Raw genomic sequence first — 22,978 nt, forward strand, 5'->3', positions numbered from 1 at the left:
AAAAATATCAAACACTGGTTTTTGTTGTGTGTGCCTGTGTTTCTATGTATGAACGTATTCCCACGTATATTTATTTAACATGTACATATGTATATATTGTATACATAGAGTCACAATATTACTACATATTGTATATATGTACATATGTATATATATATATGTATGTATCATGTCAAGAGTATAAGAGAGAATAACAATTGCTTACAGATGAGGTTGCTTTTAAAACTTTATTGTGTGACTCCTATTTGTGAAGAATATTATTCTGTGAAATAACTATGCAAATGGAAATAAATCTACTTGTCTTAATGAACTGTTAGACAAATATGCATGAAAATTTAAATATATATACCTTTTCTTGAAAACATGGATCTCCATTTCCTAGGTAAGTGCGAGACTTATTTTAGGTACCTCCTTGTATTCTTTACTACCTTACTCACAATCTGTCATGTCAGTGTTTACTGTGTAAAAGTACTGTCATCAAGGATTTGGAGAAAGAGTAAATGAAAGAGAAAATGTCAAAAACGATCCACAGTGAGTAACAGAGACTCACGCATGTGATAGGAACAAAAGAAAGATGATGTATGCACTTTAACCTAGGAGGCAGAGGGCTCAAACCAGGACACTCATTTATACCTCTTCAGGGAAGTTAGTATTCAATATCTTCTTTGAGGGCAAAAAATCAGAGCAAGTAGTATAGAAGTATAATGTGTTGTGAGTAAAGCAGGTTTGGTGCAGGTTCATTGTCACTTGATAACACAACAGGAGATGGAGCAAATATGTAGAAGAGTGGTAAGGAAAGTAAATTGTTCTTGTGAATCCACTTGAGCCTTCTCTGAACTCAAGATACACATGTTGCTATTTTGGTGACTACCATGAACTACTTCTCTGATTAACCCTACAATGTCAGTTGCAATCTAGATCTTAAATTTAATTTGCTTTAAGGGACTTAAGAGTTAAGCTGATTAATGCACTAAAATTACAGTCATAACAATTTACAACTCCATTTTTAAAATCTGAGATGGTGTTTTAAATTTCCTCACCATCAGGAATGGTAATTGCTAGAGAGGTGTTTTGGCATATTCAGAAATCTTTCTAGAGTAATTATACACAGTTTATATTGTAACTTTACAGTTGGTATTTTTTTCTTAGACTGGTCATTTGTACAGGATCTAGGGAGTGCACACTTGTGTTATAATTCTGTATAGAGTTGCATCTTCAATGCTTCCCTTAGTATATAATATCACTGATACCAACAGATTCAGTTCCATTTGCACAGTCATTTACCCAAAAATATTTTTTACAAATAACAGTTACTCAATAAATGTGTTTTTGGAAACCCATGTATACATAATTGTTATTATGTCTTTTATATTTTTGATATGACAAATTTTTTGGGTCTGTATGATGCTCAATTTACTTTGGACATACTAGGTCATTTTCCATTTATAAGTTTTGTGGAAGTCATGAAGATTCATTTGTCTACTGAAGAAATTCTTAAGGAAAAAGTTTCACTTTTATTTTTCATTGTCAAATTTGGTGATAACCAATCAACTGTGGAACAAGCAATTGGCACTCCACAAATCTGTGTGCTAATATAGGTCTTTAGAAAGTCATCTTTAAGATGTGATATAGGTTATTAAAACCATTATTGTAATTACTAAAATTTCTTTGCTATTATTTGAATTTGAAATATCACACAAATTTTTTGTCTTAAAATTTGGTCTACAGTTCACCCCACTACTGAAGGTAATGAAATCTTTTGGAATTACAGACAAGTCCAAAGGGGTTAGGTCACTGAGAGTATATTCTTGAAGGAGGTATTAGGATACGAGCCTCCTCATCTCTGGCTTCCTGGCTACCACATTTATCTAATCTATTATCTCATGATATATGTGCCACTGCAGACCTAAAGTGTTATGGGCAAATGGCCATAGACAAAACCCTCTAAAACCTAGGCAAGCATAAATATTTCATTCATAGAAGTTGTTTATCTCAATATAAATGTAATATCTGATTTAGCAATGAGCTAATTCTTTGGAACCTGGAACTGATGTTACAAAGAATATCCTCTCATGTGACAGTAGCACCCAGAAGAGTTGATAAGAATTCAAGTAAACATATCAAATAATTTTATATTAACATATGAAACATTGCTATAAATTTATTGCAAAATGTTAATGATTATAACTGTGTTGTGTTGTTAAATAGATGTCTATTCTTGTGTTAGTTACTGTTTATTTGTTATGTAGAGAAACTGTGGTTAGTACAGATTGTAAATGAAAGCATTTCATTGGGCACTTACATACATTTTCACAGGGTTAGTCCATGGTCCTCCAGGCAGAGAATTTTGCATCAGACATGGCTCTAGTACAATTACTGAGATGTTTCATCCTGAACCCCAAGCAGGAGGCAAAGGAAGACAGATATGGGGCCCAGGTAGGATTTTGAAACCTGAAAGTCTATCTTCAATGACCTTTTCAACAAGGCCATATCTCTTTTTTTTAAGATTAAATAATTTCTTTTTTTAATTAGATATATTTCTATTTACATTTCAAATGTTATTCCCTTCCCCAATTTCCTGTCCACAAGTGCCCTATCCCCACCATCTATCCCATACTGGTGTTCCCCCCTCCCTTACAATACCCTTATTGGCCATCCAACATTCCCCTACTGGGGATTCAACCTTGGCAGGACCCAGGACTTCCCCTTCCACTGTTGACCCAAAAAGGATATTCTCTGCTACATATGCAGTTGGAGTCCTGGGTTAGTCCATGTATAATCATTGTGTAGTGGTTTAGTCCTTGGAAGCTATGGTTTGTTTGCATTGTTGTTTTTTTTTTTTCCTTTTTCTCCATCTTTATTAACTTGGATATTTCTTATTTACATTTCAATTGTTATTCCCTTTCCCGGTTTCCAGGCCAATATCTCCCCAACTCCTCCCCCTCCCCTTCTATATGGGTGTTCCCCTCCCCATCCTCCAGCCATTACAGCCCTCCCCCCAACAATCCTGTTTGCTGGGGGTTCAGTCTTGGCAGGACCAAGGGCTTCCTCTTCCACTGGTGCCCTTACTAGGTTATTCACAGTTGGAGCCCAGGGTCAGTCCATGTATAGTCTTTGGGTAGTGGCTTAGTCTCTGGAAGCTCTGGTTGGTTGGCATTGTTGTTCATAAGGGGTCTCAAGCCCCTTCAAGCTCTTTCAGTCCTTTCTCTGATTCCTTCAACGGGGGTCCCGTTCTCAGTTCAGTGATTTGCTGCTGGCATTCGCCTATGTATTTGCTGTATTCTGGCTGTGTCTCTCAGGAAAGATCTACATCCGGTTCCTGTCAGCCTGCACTTCTTTGCTTCATCCCTGTTATCTAGTTTGGTGACTGTATATATATGAGCCACAAGTGGGGCAGGCTCTGAATGGGCGTTCCTTCAGCCTCTGTTCTAAACTTTGCCTCCCTATTCCCTCCCAAGGGTATTCTTGTTCCCCTTTTAAAGGAGTGAAGCATTTGCATTTTGGTCATCCTTCCTGAGTTTCACAAGTTCTATGCATCTAGGGTAATTCCAGCTTATATCCACTCTTGGGCTAATATCCACTTATCAGTGTGGGCATACCATGTGTGTTTTTCTGTGATTGGGTTTCCTCACTCAGGATGATATTTTCCGGTTCCGTCCATTTGCCTATGAATTTCATAAAGTCATTGATTTTGATAGCGGAGTAGTATTCCATTGTGTAGATGTACCACATTTTCTGTATCCATCCCTCTGTTGAAGGGCATTTGGGTTCTTTCCAGCTTCTGATTATTATAAATAAGGCTGCTATGAACATAGTGGAGGATGTGTCTTGTTATATGGTAGAACATCTCTTGGGTATATAAGGCCATATCTCTTAATGCCTCCTAAGTAGTCCACCAAAGTAGCGACCAAGAATTCAAATACAGGAGCCTATGAAGGCTACAGTTATTTACCCCTCCCCCTAAAAAACCCTAGTGATTTTTTTTGTCACAAGCAGTATAAAATCTATTGAAATATTTCTTTTATTTTTGACTTACCACTCCATCATGGTATGCTTAATCTATGCCTGTCATTCAAAATCACTTTTAGTTCATTATTTTCATTTTTTCTATTTCTCTATTTATGTTCTTTGGGTAAAATTATAAGAAAAATTAAACCTAACTAGGTATGTTTGAACTTCATATTATAAATCATTTTGTTAAAGAAGACTTATGTAAAGACATATTATAAAAGATTCCTCAAATATTACATGAAATACACTCAGAGATAAAACAAAACCCATCAGTTCTGAGTCTGGGAAAGTAGCTCTGGTGTGCTTGCTTAGATCCAAGCAACAGATAAAACTGAGTGATTTTTTTTTTTTTTTTTAATAAATCAGTGACTTGAGTAACTGCACGGTGGGAGCAGAATGGGCATATGGGCATGTATATGGTGTGCATGTGTGTGTGTGTGTGTGTGTGTGTGTGTGTGTGTATTTGTAGTGTGTGTATGGACTTTACATATCTATTGGTGGCATCTTTATTCACATCACATTTAGTCATTATATTTGTCAGGGTTCTCTAGAGTTCCAGAAGTTATGGGTAGTCTCTATAAAGTAACAATTTGTTGATGACTTATGTTCTGTAGTCCAACTCCCCAACAATGGTCAGCAGCAGCTGTGAATGGAAGTCCAAGAATTTAGCAGTTGCACAATCTCACAAGGCAAGCAGGAAAAGAAGAGAACATCTTCCAGCTTCCAATGTCCTTATAAAGGTCTCCAGCAGAAGGTGTGGCCCAGATTAAAGATATGTACAACTATGCCTGGATCGGAGACTTGCTTTGTCCCAATGACCTTGACTTCAGAGATCTCCTTGCCTTAGTCTCCTGGGATTCATAGCCATTATGACTCAAGCTCTCCATGCCAAGATCCAGGTCATAAACTTGTATGTCCCAACCTCAAGATCACTATCACAACTGAGCCTACCAACTCTGGATTGTAGTTCACTCTAGATATAGTCGAGTTTGGTGAGATTTTTATGGGTGTTGCTCCTGATGTTACTAGGGGACACATTTGAAATGTAAATAAATAAAATATCCAATAAAAAAAATAAAAAAAAGTAAATAAATTCTGCTCTTACAGATGTGAGCTACTGTACCACATTTATTTGTCCCCTCAGCATCCTACTCTTTCTCCCTCTGTCCCTCTGTCCCTCTCTCTATCCCTCTGTTTTTCCTGTCCTCCCTCTCTCCTTTGTTTATTTTTTTTGAGAATATATTCACAGTCCTGCCCTCTCTCACCTTTTTTTAATACAGTCATTTTAGTTGCCCAAACTGTCACCTAATGGAACTACAGACATCTTTTTCAATGTCTTGAGCCATCTTGCTCACTCTCTTTTTTACTCCCTATATCAAGCCAAATTTCAAGGACAGGCAGTGTGGCCTTCATGAGAATGAGCATGAAAAGGGGGTGGACGTGTGATTTCAGAGAGATGGCTGAGGACATGGTCCTGTTGGCATGGTGATGTGAGGCCAGTTTTGGGCCCAGAAACTCATCACTGAGATTTGAAAGACAACTGGGGCCTCTTGGTAGAAACTGGAAGAAAAGGAAGATCCAGAATGGGAAGGAGACGAGAAAGTATCTGAGTGCAAGAGAGAACCTGTAGTTGCCGAGTTGAGGTTGGTCCCAGTCTATCTGTTGTTGAGGTATGGAGAGCCAATGCCATCATCCTCTTCATCTTTGTCATCCTGCATGCCATTCAGCCTCTGGTGATCAAAGTCCCAAATACAATGTAGTCATCATTGGTGTCAAGCTCTATGATATTGATGTCTACTGGAGTCTCACTCTCTGGAACTTCCCAGTGTGGAGGCTCTTCCTTAGGCTTACCTTTAAGGTAAAAGGCAGTTCTACATCCACATCATTGCCCCAGGACACCACCAGCTTCACTTTGACTTTATAGGAAGTGATGATGCCCAGGATTTCACAGTTGACACCTTCCCCAAACAGAGTGTTGGAAGCCAGATTTGTGTCTTCATGCTTGAGCTTCCCATTGAGGGAAAGTTCCCATTTCTCTCTGTTGTTTGCCAGGAAGAAAATCAGTGTGGAGACCTTGAAGAATTTTGAGCTGGGTGCCACAGTGTCATCAGCTTCCTCCATAGCCACTGGGCACTTGTACTGAGCTGTGTTGAAGAGACAGATTTCTGCAAACTGGTGCACAAAGATCCTGATCATCTTCACAGTCTTGTTGGTATTGTTGGTGATGTGAACATTGACACTGACGGGTTCTCCATGGTAATAGATCTCCTTATCCAGAAAAGCCTCAAGGTGCAGGGGCTTGTCCAACATAAGTAACTGTCTTGTGGTCTCAGCCTTGGACTGAGGGCCAGGCCTCTCAGGGGCATAGTGAAACTTCTGGATGACTAGCTGCATAGAATTCCTTTTGTGGATCTTCTTCTCCAGTTTCTCATCCCAAAAGGCTTTCACTTCATAAACCACACCACAGGCCTTTCCTATGTCCTCAGGCCCAGGTTGCAATGTGACTAAGCATGGAAGATTTGGCATGATATAAAAGGTGAAGGGGTAGGCATGCTCACCCAGTTTCTTGATGAGCCGCTCCTGTAGCTATGGACCACACACTGACCACAAACAGGTCTTTGAAAAAAGTCAGGTCCAAGACATCCGGGTCTTTCCAGCCATACTGAAAAGCACAGTTCAGGGTCACATAGACTCGACTTTCTTTGAGATACTCATTATGCACCAGGACCAGATCATCCACAGGGTTCACGAGGTGAATGTGGATAACAAAGTCCTGTTTTCCCAGGTAGACAGTGAGCTTTCCATTGGGGCATGCTTTATTGAACACTGGTAAGGATGAGTAGGTAGGAAAAGCTGGTGCCAGAGTGAGAAATGTAGATGCCATTGGAGCATCAGGCCAACACTCCTTCTAGGGCTGAAGGTCCTCCTGGCTGCAAGGCTGTCTTTGTGGCTGCTCCACTGTCTCTGTAGACTAACTCGCTCTGCTTACTAAGGGATTTTTCTGCTCTTTTGTCCTGGGCTCGCATTTGACTCACCTAATACTTTCTTTTTAAATTGAGGTAGAAACACACACACACACACACACACACACACACACACACACACACACCCCTTTACTTCTTGAGAATTAACATGAGTATATGGAAGATAAAATTCTTTTTATGTAATGCCTTAAATTTTTAGCCTTTATAATGAGTTTCAACAATGTCAGACTAGGACAAAGAATCTGAAGGATCATTGAGCATGGCTAGGCAAGCTTGCAGTGCATAACTTCCCAAATAGGCTGAGTCACTTAATTACTGGTTCAACGCAAGGTTAATTATTCTCATCAACTGTCACGATTGCTGAAGGCTTCCATGAGGCAATTTAATGGAAGACTAATACTGCAGAGCTTGAGATCCCTACGATGTGCTCCAAGACAGGAAGTTGGTGTAGGAGGCTTCATTAGAGTACAGGTAAATGCTGACTTACCACAGTAGCCTAGCCAGCTCAGTTGGTCTAATACTGAAATAGTACACATCAAAAGGTTTGAGAGTTTTCAGACTTTATATCTTTTCACAGTACTCTGTTGGTGGATAAAATCCAAATAACTATAAGTCAAGAAGATATGAGAAATTACTTGAAATTGCATCTTAATGTATCTGAATGTGTTAAAAATAATTCATATATTATATTATATTTTGAATACTTTGAACAACAATCCTTTAAAACACTGGTTTTCAACCTTCCTTACTCTGTGACCCTTTAATAGCCATTTTCTGATGACCCTAAGCATAAAATTATTGTCATCACTACTTCATATATGCAATTCTGCTACTGTTATGAATAATAGTAGAAATATTTTTGGAGGAGGTTTGACAAAGGGGTCATGACCCACAGGTTTAGAACTGATGCTTTAAAAACAGTTAATGCTGATACTGTTATTCTTCCTATGGGTTCAGCTCCTTCCATCCTTTCTCTAACTCCTCTGTTGGGGACCCCATGCCCAGTCCAATAGTTGGCTGTGAGCATCTACCTCTGTAGTTGTCAGGCTCTGGCAGAACCAACCAGAGCCTCCAGAGCTCCTAGGGACTAAACCACCAACCAAAGTGTGCACATGGAGGGACCCATGGCTCCAGCTGTATTTGTTGCAGAGTTTGGCCTTGTCTGACATCAATGGGAGGGGAGGCCCTTGGTCCTGTGAAGCCTCAAAGCTCCAGTGTAGGGGAATGCCAGGATAGGAAGGTGGGAGTGGGTGGGTGGGAGAGTATCTTACAGAAGCAGGGGAGGGAGAATGGGATAGGGAGTTCCAGAGAGGAAGCGGGGAAGTGGATAACATTTGAAATGTAAATAAATAAAATATTCAATTTAAAAATAAACAGCTAATGTATGTTAACATACTAGAAGGAAAAACCTTTTTTAGTGTGGAAAATACATAAGGTCAGTTCAAAATGAAGTGTTTTGTTTTATAGAAAGAAATAATGTACAAATTTTAAATGTATCCACACAAAAGCATAGATTGTATAAAAAAAGGAATGAAGATTTTGGGTTGGAGCTATGTGTAAGCATAACCCATAAACCCAAATTCAGGTTTCCTCAAATATCATGTTGTAGCATTGAAATGGCTATATTTCATTAATTACAATACAAAGGAAGTCAGAATTCAAAGTGGTTGCCAGATATATTGGTGGGAGTGTGGGTAGACCTGTTATAATAGAACTAGAGAAATATTATAGGTTTTTAAGCCATCTGATCACATTTTTAACTTTTAGTTTGATGAAAGCTAGTGGTCTGCTAACAATACATTATAATGTTTTGAACTTGACCAGTATATGAGTCTGACTCAAATGTGAAAAATATATGTCTTTCAAGGTATCTAATATAGCCTTAGATAATTTTGATTCTGTAATTTACTATCTTTTTAACTCATCACAATCTTGAAGTTGAGCCATTTGGCTCAATAGCATTTTCATTATAGGTCAAGCTGCTCTCCCAGTTCCATCTCCCTCTCTTTTTATGTTCACAAAGGTAACAAATAACTGGAAACTGGGGGTTCTTGAGATGGCTCAAAACAAGCCTCTTTGAGTTTAAGTTCCAGGAAGCATAAAGATATTTGAGTTTAATTTCCAAGAAACATGAAAAAGTCAGAATCAACTCCAGAAAGTTGTCTTCTCTGTATGTAAAAGCCAGGTTGTACACACACACACACACACACACACACACAGAGGGAGGGGGAGGGAGGGAGGAAGAGAGGAGAATTGTCTTCTGTATATTTAAGAGCCATATTATGCAAACACAAATATGCACACACATAAATATATACACTCATACATACACACAAACACACACATATATTCATATACATATATACCTATACATGCACATAAACACACACACATGCTCACATACAAACACATATACCTGAATAATACATAAAAAGTAGATAAATATTGAAAATACTTGGAAAGAAAATGTGAATGAAGAAAGAGAAATGGTACCTTTCTTTACTAAAGAGAGGATCGGATGTTCAAAATAATTGAGATGTCGTGATTAAGAAGCTGTTATTGCCAAAGTATGTCTGCTTTTCATTTATAAGAATATAGAAAAAAGATATAAATACTAACAGAAAAAATTACCAAACAATTCATTTTAGAAGCACACATATTATCATTTACAAAACCATTTTACACAATGGTAGACGTTTAATAAGAGCTTGTATATTTTTCTAGTTAAAGATAATTTCATTGTCTTACTCTTTCCTGTTTGAAATTTTGCTCTTTAAAAGGAAAATTAAGTTTTCTTTTTCTATATACACACACATATATATCCCAATTTGTACAATGCCATGATAAAGTCACTGAATGACTACACCATACTCTCTACAATCTGTTGTAGAACACACCTTTCTACCTCCTTCTATATTTCAGTGTTCTTCCAGATGTTGATAGACTTTCCAGTAAGAAATTTATGATCTCTCATGTATTACAGGCATAAACTTTCCTAGTTGAACCCCCACTTGCATGTCTCTTTGGTCCATCATGTTAGAAATTCTTTTTGTGGCAGTCATAGTTTTATCTCAGAAATTTGCTATGCATCAAGCTTGAGTTCCCTCTTCCCCTGTGAATCAGCTTTCTGGAGGGAGCAGTGTTAAAGTTGGTTTACCTTATCTCTTATCATTTCTTAAGAAGCTTGTTGTCCTAAGGTAAGGCAGTCTCTAAATGCCCTTCCCTTCAGTCTCTACTCCATACTTTGTCTCTGTATTTCTTTCTGTGAGTATTTTGTTCCCCTTTATAAGAAGGATTGCCCCACCTATGGATCCATCCCATATACAGTAACCAAAACCAGACACTATTGAAGATGCCAAGAAGTTCATGTTGATAGGAACCTTATATAGTTGTCTCCTGAGAGGCTCTGTCAGAGCCTGACAAAGATAGAGGTCGATGCTCACGGCCAACCATTAGACTCAGAACTAGGACCCTAATGGAGGAGTGAGAGAAAGGGTTGAAGGAGCTGAACAGTTTGCAACTCCATAGGAAGAATAACAATATCAATTAACCAGATCCCCAAGAGCTTCCAGGGACTAAAGCACTAACCAAAGAGTACACATGGAGTGACCCATAGCCCTAGCTATGAAGCAGAGGATGGCCTTGTCAGATATCAATGAGAGAAGAGGCCCTTGGTCGTGTGAAGGCCCAATGCCACAGTGTAGGGGAATGCCAGGGTGAGGAGGCAGGAGGGAGTGGGTGGATGGTTTGGGGAGCACCCTCATAGAAGTAGGGAGATGGGGGATGGGTATGGGTTTTCTGGAGGGGAAACGAACCCAGAAAACAGATAACACTTGAAATTTAAATTAAAAAAATCCAATAAAAGAAAAGAAAAAAAAGATTTTCCTATGTGAAGTATGACTTTTCATGTCAAACTGCTCTCATTTTCACATGTTCTGCTAGGACTGCTGGTGAAAAAATCATCACAGTTTTATTTGGTGACTATTTATATTTCTTTATGAAAAATAGGGTTTGGAGGAGTCACAGGACCCACACCTGTATCTGGTGAGACCACCTCACTAGCTGAATACAATTCTGCTCTATTTGCAGATTATTTGGATGAAAGGACTAGGCAATATAGATAGGAGAGACAAAGAGTTTTGGCTCTATTTATACAGCCACATAGGGAAGCTGTCATATTTGGTGGGTCAAGATCTTTCTAGCATATCTATTAGAGTTAACTATATTTTTATCAGTGAATCTTCACTTATAAACTCTGTATGTAAGTATACAAAACTCTCTGGTTCCTTCTGTGTGAATTTTGTCAGGATCCCATGTCCGATAATGAAAGATTTAGAGGAAGTTTAGTTTTTTTTAACATATCTCCTAAGGGAATGATTTTAACAATGGCCTGCCAAAGGACAATTAGGCCACATATGCCTATGATACAATCATATATTCTTCTGTATGACTCCATGTGATTCTTAGCTAGATGAACAGACTGTATGTCAGTCTATTATTCCTTCAGGCTTTTATAAGCAAGTCAGAGGACACCACTGTTAGTAAAATTATCCCTTACCCCCCAACTCTTTACTCTCTTTCTCCATTTATTCAGTGTAAAAGATGCCTGTTTGGCAAAGTAGGTTAGTCAAAATCTCTCTTCCATGACATGAATGTCTTACATTACATTGAATACTTTAAACCTTTTTTTTCTGTGCTAAATTTATGATGTTTGTAATATGCACCACAAACAATCTTTAGGGAATATTTGCTTTCTGATAATCCATAATGGATTAGTCCTTCATATTATCCCCATGTCTACTGAAATGTCATCCTGTTAAAGAACAATTTTCCTTTTTTTTTTTTTTTTTCTCCATCTTTATTAACTTGTGTATTTCTTATTTACATTTTAATTGTTATTCCCTTTCCCAGTTTCTGGACGAACATCCCCCTAACCCCTCCCTCTCCCCTTCTATATGGGTGTTCCCCTCCCCATCCTCCCCCCATTACCGCCATCCCCCAAAAAATCACATTCACTGGGGGTTCAGTCTTGGCAGGACCAAGGGCTTCCCCTTCCACTGGTGCTCTTATTAGGCTATTCATTGCAACTTATGAGTTTGGAGCCCAGGGTCAGTCCATGTATAGTCTTTGGGTAGTGGCTTATTCTCTGGAAGCTCTGGTTGGTTGGTATTGTTGTTCATATGGGGTCTCTAGCCCCTTCAAGCTCTTACAGTTCTTTCTCTGATTCCTTCAACATGGGTCCCGTTCTCAGTTCAGTGGCTTGGTGCTGACATTCGCCTATGTATTTGCTGTATTCTGGCTGTGTCTCTCATGAGAGGTCTACATCCGTTTCCTGTCGGCCTGCAATTCTTTGCTTCATCCATCTTATCTGGTTTAGTGGCTGTCTACGTATGGGCCACATGTTGGGCAGTCTCTGAATGGGTGTTCCTTCTGCCTCTGTTGTTAACTTTGCCTCTCTATTACCTCTCAAAGGTATTCTTGTTCCCCTTTCAAAGGAGTGAAGCATTCGCATTTTGGTCGTCCCTCTTGAGTTTCATGTGTTCTTTGCATCTAGGGTAATTTGAGCATTTGGGCTAATATCCACTTATCAATGAGTGCATACCATGTGTGTTTTTCTGTGATTGGGTTACCTCACTCAGGATGATATTTTCCAGTTCCATCCATTTGCCTATGAATTTCATGAAGTCATTGGTTTTGATAGCTGAGTAGTATTCCATTGTGTAGATGTACAACATTTTCTGTATCCATTCCTCTGTTGAAGGGCATCTGGGTTCTTTCCAGCTTCTGGCTATTATAAATAAGGCTGCTATGAACATAGTGGAGCACGTGTCTTTTTTATATGTTGGGGCATCTTTTGGGTATATGCCTAAGAGAGGTATAGCTGGGTCCTCAGGTAGTTCAATGTCCAATTTTCTGAGGAACCTCCATACTGATTTCCAGAATGGTTTTCTTTAAGACATCCTATAGTTTTATAACCTGGGGCAAGGATCTAAGGTCTACTATTAGCCACGAAATTCCTGAAGGCAAGTTAGTTTTGGTGTTTATATCAAGTGATGGCTTCTAGATTATTATAAAAGAAGACTGGCTTAGAATGTAAAACTTCCAAACGTCAAAAGGGTTTTATGAAATATATGTACATACATATGTATTTATATATAATATATGTATATATATATATATATTTGTAAAAGGAACTTAACAAGTTTTCTAACCTAGTCTCATGAAAAGGAGATCTGAATAATTGAGGCAGTAAATAAATAAATAAATAAATAAATAAATAACATGTTTAAGTATCCTTGGCCAGAGAACCAATTCTGACTGTTTGATCACTATTTGCCTCTTATATATTTAATTTTTTTTATATTTTGTTTTCATTTTATCTTTGTTCATAGACACTTGTCTATATAATGTAGACCCCTATCATCAGAATCTAGACATATTCCTTGTGCCATTAGATAAATATTTAATAACATTTATATTAATTAATAATAGTAAATTAGAAACAATTTGAGATGGGAAGATTTGAAATATTAAGTTCTTATACAATGTATATCAGAATGTAGTTAACCTTAACTGGAAATTTTGTGGCTACAAAAGTAAACAAACGTGCTGTAATGTAATATTCCCCTCCATCTGTAGTTAAAACTAATGCCATATGAGCTAAAGACAGCATTGCTAAATCTAAATCAATGTCCTTTCCTTTAATACCTATAAATCCCAGTCATGTCATTTTAAAAAATGCTGTTACTAAGAGCATCTAGAGATGTTTACACTGAATCTTTAAAGAAGTTGGGAAACTCAGAGATAAAGTTTCATTTTTGTTGGTTGCCCAAGCTAATATATATGTATGTATGTGTGTGTGTGTGTGTGTGTGTGTGTGTGTGTGTGTGTGTGTGTGTGTGTGTGTGAGAGAGAGAGAGAGAGAGAGAGAGAGAGAGAGAGAGAGAGAGAGAGAGAGAATTTTATGAAATTTTTCCTGTGAGGCACTGTATCTTCTAGTCATGCTTTAGAATTTCATGACTTTAGACTTTCTGAACACAGAAATCCTTAGTGGATTTTAATTCTTTAGGGAGCCTTTGTTTCAACAGTCTAAGAACTATGTAGAAAGGCACACATTTCTCACTCTAGAATATATTCCTTTCCTCCAGTCATCTCAATGTTTGGTTAGTTTATGAATCAAGCATGAAGAAAAAGTGAAATGTAGTGACCCTCTCATATGTCAATGTTCAGTAAGGAAAGCCTCTCAGTAATGTTGAACAAGAGAGTCAAGGAACTGTTTGTGAAGTATGTCAAAGTACCTCTGGAGTCCTCCTAACCTTTTAATCCCCAAAGTACAAGTTGTGGGAGAGAAAGGGTCTGGAACCTTTTTTCCCTGTTTCACCAACTCAAGGCTCATCGAGTTGTGTTCATGGACAGTTAAGGGATAAGCCACTATAGTCCCTGGCTTTCCATTGAGGCAATAGCAGCAATAAAGCATGGTGGCATTAGCATCCAATTTAAATAATACAGAAGCTTTAATCGGGGGATATTCATAGACATGTAATTTGATATTTTCTACTTCTTTAGTTGTCCATATTAGTTTATATTTTCTGGTACCTAAATATTTACTCCAATTTTAGTAAAAGATTGTTTTTTGTAAAAAAAAAATATTTCATTTCTACTGTGTTTGTTTAGGAGGTTGTAGGTACCTGGATGTGAGTGTAGGTCCAGAATTACAACAGATATATTGGATCTTCTTTGGAGCTGGAATGACAGCTCCTTGACAAGTGTGCTTGGATTCAAACTTGTCCACTCTCCAAGAGCAAAGTCCACTTTTAACCTCTGAGTCATCTCTCTACGCTTTTTGCCCTTTTTGTTTCTTATACTCTAGTAATGCTTGGGAAAGAAAAAAATACAGAATCCTTCCAGTTTATAGCAAAATACAATTGTCTAAAAATAACCAAAAAGTGATGAGCATTTGGTCCTGGTCTACTGGTGACAACAAGGGTGTTTCTCCTTTAATATACAAATTCTTTTCATGTGAGCAGCAGTTCTCCACTGTTGTTTTTGATATTAATTGCCAAATAAAGTTTCATTTCAAGAGGAAAAAAAAGAAAATTTCACACATGTACATAATAGAATACACCATAGACCATACATATCATCCTATCCCCATCCCTCTTTCCACTCCAATATCCTTCTACCTTAACACTTCATCTCACCTTTTGATAACCTACTAATTTTAAACTTTCCGTCGCCACGTAGTTATTAACTATCAATGGCTACAGTGAGTAATGGGCCCAAGAAATTACCTCCTCCTTCTAAAGTGGAAATTAGACTAGCTTGATTCCTGTATTGATTTGCGAGCCACAGCTGCTATGAGTTCATTAGTGTGACATCCATATCCATGTACAGAAAACAGAATTTTCCAGAATTCTCCATGCATTCTCCATAAAATTCTTCCTGCACACTTTTCTGTTATGTTTACTGAACCTAATGAAAGTTGGGGGTAGGATACTTGACAAAAATATTCTATTCTGAGCCAAATACCTAGCCTTTAATACTCAGCACATTGACTGGTTTTTGCAGCTCTCCACTTAACAGCTACCCACTTCATAAAGGAGTTTCTCTAAGAAAAGCTGAGGGCAATACGAGATGTCTTAGTCAGGGTTTCTATTCCTGCACAAAACATCATGACCAGGAAGCAGATTTTGGAGGAAAGTGCTTATTCAGTTTAAAGTTTCACATTGCTGTTCTTCACCAAGGAAAGTCAGAACAGGAACTCACACAGAATAGGAACTTGGAGGCAGGAGTGGATGCAGAAGCTATAGAGGAATGCTGCTTACTGATTTGCTTCCCCTGGCTTCCTCAGCTTGCTTTCTTATGAAACCCAGAACTACTAGTCCAGGAATGACACCACTCACAATGGGCCTTCCCACCCTTGATCACTAATTGAGAACATTTCTTACTGGATCTCATGGAGGCATTTCCTCAAAGGAGGCCCCTTTCTCTGTGATAAATCCACCTTGGGCTAAGTTGACACACAAAACCAGACAGTAAACCAGTATTAAGCTCTAATATAAGACAATACAAAAACATGATGCTTTAGCAATATAATTACAGCAGTTTGGTTCCATAGGAGCCCTCTATCCATTGTGACACAGACTGGAAATACATTAAATTCTCCCGCTTTTAATTTGTGCAGGTTCATATGGAATTTTATGCTCCTTATTTCAGCTCATATATCATTTACATGTTTGGTGCACAGTTTATAGAAGTAGTCTAAACATCCTTTGAAATATGAACAAATGTATAAAAACCAGATATGTATTCACATTCATGGCATTGGTTATATCTCCCTACATATGATCTTGTTGATGGAAATTTAAATATTAAACATTTGATATTGAATGAGTTTGTGAACTCTTAATTAATTGTAGCCACTTATACAAATTGAGGAAATACCTAGTTGACTGTCTGTCTCTTGAGATCTAATTGTTATAAGGAGATTTAAACATCTTTATGGCCAATTTGCTATACCCATTAGGATAATTATGTTTACTTTCTCAAGAGCACTTCAACCAGAACTTTGATATCTTAAGTTTCTATTGCCCGAACTAATACGAGGCAATTCCAAGTCAGGCAATAATCCTTTCATCCCAGTCTTAACCAAGCATACCTACCAATAAACTCTTCAATCATTATGATAATGCCCCTGTTAAGGCCAATTTAGAGTAATGATAAATTCTATCACTGACTAGGAAGCATGGATGACAACACAGTATATAGGAACATAACTAACAATTGCACATTGACTATTTTCTTGGATCACATTATATTTGGTTTATAATGATTTTATTTGCTAAAATCCATCTTCATATTTTAATTCATTTGTAGAATACCAGCTTAGTATATATAATTCTTTTTTCCAGATTATTTATTTCACACAAATAATCCTTTTAAATTAAAGTATAACTATTTAGCTTTATTCTATAGCTACCATCACCAAACACTAACATTTACATATATAGCATGTATGTACATGGATAGCATATATGTATGCCATTTCATCCCAAAGAGCAGCCTGATAGTCTCAGGATGGAATGTACTCTGCCAAATGTGGAATTTATTTACTGGTCCAGTAGCAGTATCATTACCCCTTTCCAGATAATGGATTATCTGTATATTTTCATCATTTTGGAAATCCAGTCATTTGGTGGAAATTATACCAAATAGAACTTCAAGCAATCAAGCAAGCAAACAAACAAACAAACAAAAAGCAGAACTAGGGAGATAGCTTAGTGTTCTTCAAGCAGAACTGGGCTCACGTACCAGCCTCAGCATATCTGCTAGCAACTGTCTGTAATATCAAGTCCAGAGATCTAATACCATTTTCTAGCTTCCATGGGCACTGTATGTGCACAATGTATTGAAATAAATAAAGACAAAATATTCATACATATAAAATAAAAATAGATAACAACTAAAAAAATCAATTGCTCATCTTGATAAATATAAACACAAACATATACACATACATATACATGATATTATATATTTTGCTACTAAACTTTTTACCCTGTATCCTTGAGAATTTTGATCTGACATATGAAAATTTATAGGTTGTCTCTACACATTTGCAGTACAGGAAATCTGGCTGTGGAGGTGGGAAAGAGCTAGGAGGGCACCAAGGAAAAAGAACCAACACAGAGAAGTATACTGTTGAATTTATGAAAAATTGAGACTCTCCATTAAGGTCAATACAGTCAGAAAGGCCAAATAATCCCTTTGCACTTTTGAACTATAGCATGTGGATTAATTAGGAAGATAGAAGATTACAAGCAAGGTAGCATTATCATCCTTCATGGATAAAGGACCCTGATATTTTTGAGGCTCATCAGAATGAAGGAAAATAAAATGAGAAAGGAAGTGTGGGACTAGGTATGGAGGCACCATACCTCCATAGAAGGTACCTTTTCTACTCTCCTGCCTGTACAGAAAAAAACAAAAAACAAAAAAAATTCCTGGAATGCTCTCAACCTAGTGCTAAGTAAATGCATTTAGTTTCGTCTTGCCAGATTTGAAACCATACATGAACATGGACAAAGTTCCTCACAATTAACATAAATTAAGGCCTTTTGTAATATTTAAATAACAAAATTGATTAATACAAAATACTAAGGATTGAGAGCAGCTTCACTTTGAAAAGTGACAAAAGCATGAGCTACAGATAGACATGAGTGGAAAAGCTAGGGGCTGGCATGTGTAAACCTCTCAGCTTCATCTTGAAAACCATTCAAATAAAAAGTGAAAAATAAATAGCAATAACATGAGGAAAACAAATAATTATGATTAATTTTGGCATACACATTTGTATTGGAAGGCAAAACAAGTAGATAAAGGACAGAGTTAGTAAAACGTTAGTAGTACTATCTTTTTCTTTAATACGAAAACCTGGAATCATCAGTTTTTAGTTTATCTAGAGTAGAGTAGTAAAGTCATTATTTATAGTAGTTATAGAAATTAACTTATGCAGTTTAATATATAATATTGCAATATAGTATATGTGCAGAAGTACTTACAAAGAATTAACTACAGGATGTGATTTTTGCTTTTTAACTTAAAGACGCTAAAGAAGAAAGAAAAACATTCATTATATTCTTTGTGAGATAAGACTTTACTATATCATGTACAACTGTCATGTACTAAAACAGAATATATTAAAAAAGAAAGCATTTTTCACTCCTTCTTTAAAAGGGGGAACAAGAATACCCTTGGCAGGGAATAGAGAGGAAAGATTAAAACAGACACAGAAGGAACACCCATTCAGATACTGCGCCACATGTGGCCCATACATATACAGCCACCCAATTAGACAAGATGGATGAAGCAAAGAAGTGCACCCGGACAGGAGTCGGATGTAGATCTCTCCTGAGAGACACAGCCAGAATACAGCAAATACAGAGGTGAATGCCAGCAGCAAACCACTGAACTGAGAATAGGATCCCCGTTGAAGGAATCAGAGAAAGAACTGGAAGAGCTTGAAGGGGCTCGAGACCCCTTATGAACAACAATGCCAAGCAACTAGAGCTTCCAGGGACTAAGCCACTACCTAAAGACTATACATGAACTGACCCTGGACTCTGACCTCATAGGTAGCAATGAATATCCTAGTAAGATCACCAGTGGAAGGGGAAGCCCTGGGTCCTGCCAAGGCTGGACCCCCAGTGAACGTGATTGTTGGGGGGAGGGTGGCAATGGGGGGAGGGTGGGGAGGAGAACACCCATAAAGTAGGGGAGGGGGAGGGATTAGGGGGATGTTTGCCGGGAAACCCGGAAAGGGAATAACATTCGAAATGTAAATAAGAAATACTCAAGTTAATTAAAAAAAATAAAATAAAATAAAAAGAAAGCATTTTTATTCCAGATTACCAATGAGATGAAATTAATGTTGTTTATTAAATATATAATATATGTGATGTTTGTATAAGAAAGACTTTGTACAAAATAAAGATCTCTAAATAATCATAAAGACTTGATTAAAATGTGTACAAAATGGCAATAGATATGAAAAATAGGGTTGTTTCTTTAAAAAAAGTAATTGTAATGAGATCAGAATTAAGCAAATTTAAATTATGGCTACAGTCTAAAAGACTTTGAAAACTATAAATCCTATACCTTTTTTAAATTTTAAAACAGATTGATATCTAGGCCTAGGCAAAAGTCATAATTTTAAAGCTGTACACTCAAGGACACTAACATTCTGTGTTTGGTATGCCTATAACCTTGGGACTGCATTTGTTTTTCCTTCTGTGTTTTGGGTATTGAAGAAGATATGCATCTTCTACCTCCAACCTTCCCCTTCATCTTAATGCAGTATCTATCAATCACATTCCAAATGAACTTTATAAGGAGACTAAAGAAAAGGAACGAGACTCTGAATTATTTAGTTCTTGTCATTCTGACAATGTCTTCATAGTCCCACACATTTTATAATTTGTGCATATAGAAGTTACTTTGTCCTCAGGTATTAAAAGAGGATAGGCCACTAAGAATTCATGCTTCCCACACAGCTGTATTAAAACTTAAGTAAAGAATAGAAGAAAGTATTTTTTAATCGTTTTTGCATGGGTGTATTCCATTCTCTGTCAAGCGATTCAACACTATAAATTCCTTACTTTAAAATCCCATTGCATTTAATGAAACAAATATTTCATTAAAAGGATTTAGGTATAGTATAAGTGAGAAATGTCCCTTATAAGATCAGACTTGAAACACTTGGTCCCTCTGTTGGGTAGCTGTTGGGGGAGGGTACTGAGATTTCAAAAGGTGAAGCTTTGATCCTTTCCCCCAGCAATACCCTTAGTGGCCTTTGAGAATAAATGGTCACACCTCACTTCCTGTTTACAGTGAAAATATGGTCTCTCAGCTTCTTGCTGTGCCACCCTGCTTCTATGATTTCGTCAATATTACAGAATATGCTCCTAGAACCATAAGCTTTTCCTTTTTTTAAGGAGCTATGGTCATGTTTTTCCATCATAGCAACAGAAAACAAATGTATATGGTCATGTCTTTTCTATGGTAATGTTCTGTTAAACTATGGGATTTTTTATTTGTTTAGTTTGATTTGTATTTTTCATTGAATATTTTTTATTTACATTTAAAATGTTATTCCCTTTCCCGGTTTCCCTGACATAAGCCCTCTATCCCATCCTCCTCCCCTTCTTCTGAAAGGGTGTTCCCCTCCATATCCACCCCCCCCATCCTGCCCCACCCCCGACATTCCCCTACACTGGGGATTCAACCTTAGCAGGACCAAGGGCTTCTCCTTCCACTGGTGCTCAACAGGGCATCTTCTGCTACATATGCAGCTGGAGCCATGGATCAGTCCTTTGGGGAGTGGTTTAGTTCCTGGAAACTCTGGTTGGTTGGCATTGTTGTTCTTATGCGGTTGCAAGCCCCTTTAGCTCTTTCAATCCTTTCTCTAATTCCACCAACATAGGTACTGTTTTCAGTTCAGTGGTTTGCTGCTAGCATTCACCACTGGATTTGACATGCTCTGGCTGGGTCTCTCAGGACACATCTATATCTGTTTCCTGTCAGCATGCACTTCTTAGTTTCATCAGTCTTATCTAGTTTTGGTGGCTGCATATATATATGGATCACATGTAGGGCAGGCTCTGAATGGCCATTCCTTCAGTCTCTGCTCCAAACTTTGTCTCCATATCACCTTCTATGAATAGTTTTTTCCCCTTTTAAGAAGGGGTGAATCATCCACATTTTGGTCATCTTTCTTCTTGGGCTTCATGTGGAATGTGTATTGTTATTTTGGGTGATTTGAGCATTTGGGCTAATATCCACTTATCAGTGAGTGCATACCATGTGTGTTTTTCTGTGATTGGGTTACCTCACTTAGGATGATAGTTTCTAGTTCAATCCACTTGCCTCTGAATTTCATGAAGTCATTGTTTTTTATAGCTGAATAGTACTCCATTGTGAAGATGTACCACAATTTCTGTGTCCATTCCTCTCTTGAAGGACATCTGGGTTCTTTCCAGCTTCTGGTTATTATAAATAAGGCTGCTATGATCATAGTTGAGCATGTGTCTTTGTCGTGTGTTGGAGCATCTTTTGGGTGTAGGCCCAGGAGAAGTGTAGCTGGGTCCTCAGGTAGTAGAGTGTCCAATTTTCTGAGGAACCTCTAGACTGATTTCCAGAGTGGTTGTACCAGTTTGCAATCCCACCAACAATTAAGGAATGTTCCTCTTTCTCCACATTCTCACCAGCATCTGCTATCACATGAGTTTTTATCTTAGCCATTCTGACTGGTGTGAGGTGGAATATCAAGGTTGTTTCGATTTGCATTTCCCTGATGTCTGAGGATATTGAGCATTTCTTTAGGTCCTTCTCAGCCATTCAATATTCCTCAGCTGAGAATTCTTTGCTTAGCTCTGTACCCCATTTTTAATAAGTTATTCGGCTCTCTGGAGTCTAACTTCTTGAGTTCTTTATGTATTTTGGATATTAGCCCTCTATCAGATATAGGATTGGTAAAAGATCTTTTCCCAATCTATTGGTTGTCATTTTGTCTTAGCATCACCTAAAGCCCTAATTGTGAATGCCATGTGACTTCTAGGCACACCTGCTGAGAGCGTTCCCTTCCAAGTGCTTGAACTATATAGGAGGTTTTGTTGAATTAAAAGCATACAATTTCCAGATGACAAACATTACTACCAGTCTACATAAAATACTAAATAAATTTCACAAATATCATTTTGTTACAACTCTTTGCTCACTTTTACTTCTGCTCCATCATAGAAGAAAATAAATACTTCAGAGATCATTTGAGAGACATTTCCCATGGTTTACATTGATAAATATTAGTATCCTGTCTTATTGAACTTTTCCAAATAGATTATTTTTTATAGTAATTTGTGCCTTGAGCAGGATTTAACATCATTGCCATCCTGTGAAAATATATACTTATGTGTGATGAATTACTATGTGTACGGGATCAGTCCTAGGCCATCATATATGCTGGCCAAGTGCTCTGCAGCTGAGATCAAACCTTAATTTGAAAAGAATTAAGTTAAAAATTGAGGAAACTGATTAATATTTTTAATATCAACAATAATCCCAATGATTTGTAGTAAAATGCTTAGTGCTTATCATCCAAGGTGAATACAGCCTTGAGCAGAGCACTCACACTCAAAATCCTATTTCACATCACTACTGGTTTCTCCTCTTTCACAAGTTGTCTGAGGAACTGTGACTGCCAAGACAGAATCATTTCCCACTTGGACATAGTTACAACAAATAATGAGCTAAAAAAACAGCAGGGTTTATCAAACTGATAAATCACTATTTATCAAAATGTTTATCAAAATGTCAAGTTCTTTTCTGGGATGTTAGGAACTTATATAACAGCATTTACAGACTCTCTGGCTGTTTACATCTACCCTGGATCTCTTAAGAAACATTGGAAAGATGCCTACAAACATTAA

The 22,978-nt window shown here is 37.5% G+C and overlaps 1 pseudogene; it reads right to left on the minus strand.

The window, feature by feature from the left end:
* Positions 1-5,666: 5,666 nt before the first annotated feature.
* On the minus strand, positions 5,667-6,895 carry LOC116910968 (annotated as a pseudogene).
* Between the last annotated feature and the right edge of the window lie 16,083 nt (positions 6,896-22,978).

The sequence above is a fragment of the Rattus rattus genome, chromosome 10 (genome assembly GCF_011064425.1).
Source record: "Rattus rattus isolate New Zealand chromosome 10, Rrattus_CSIRO_v1, whole genome shotgun sequence".
NCBI lineage: Eukaryota > Metazoa > Chordata > Mammalia > Rodentia > Muridae > Rattus > Rattus rattus.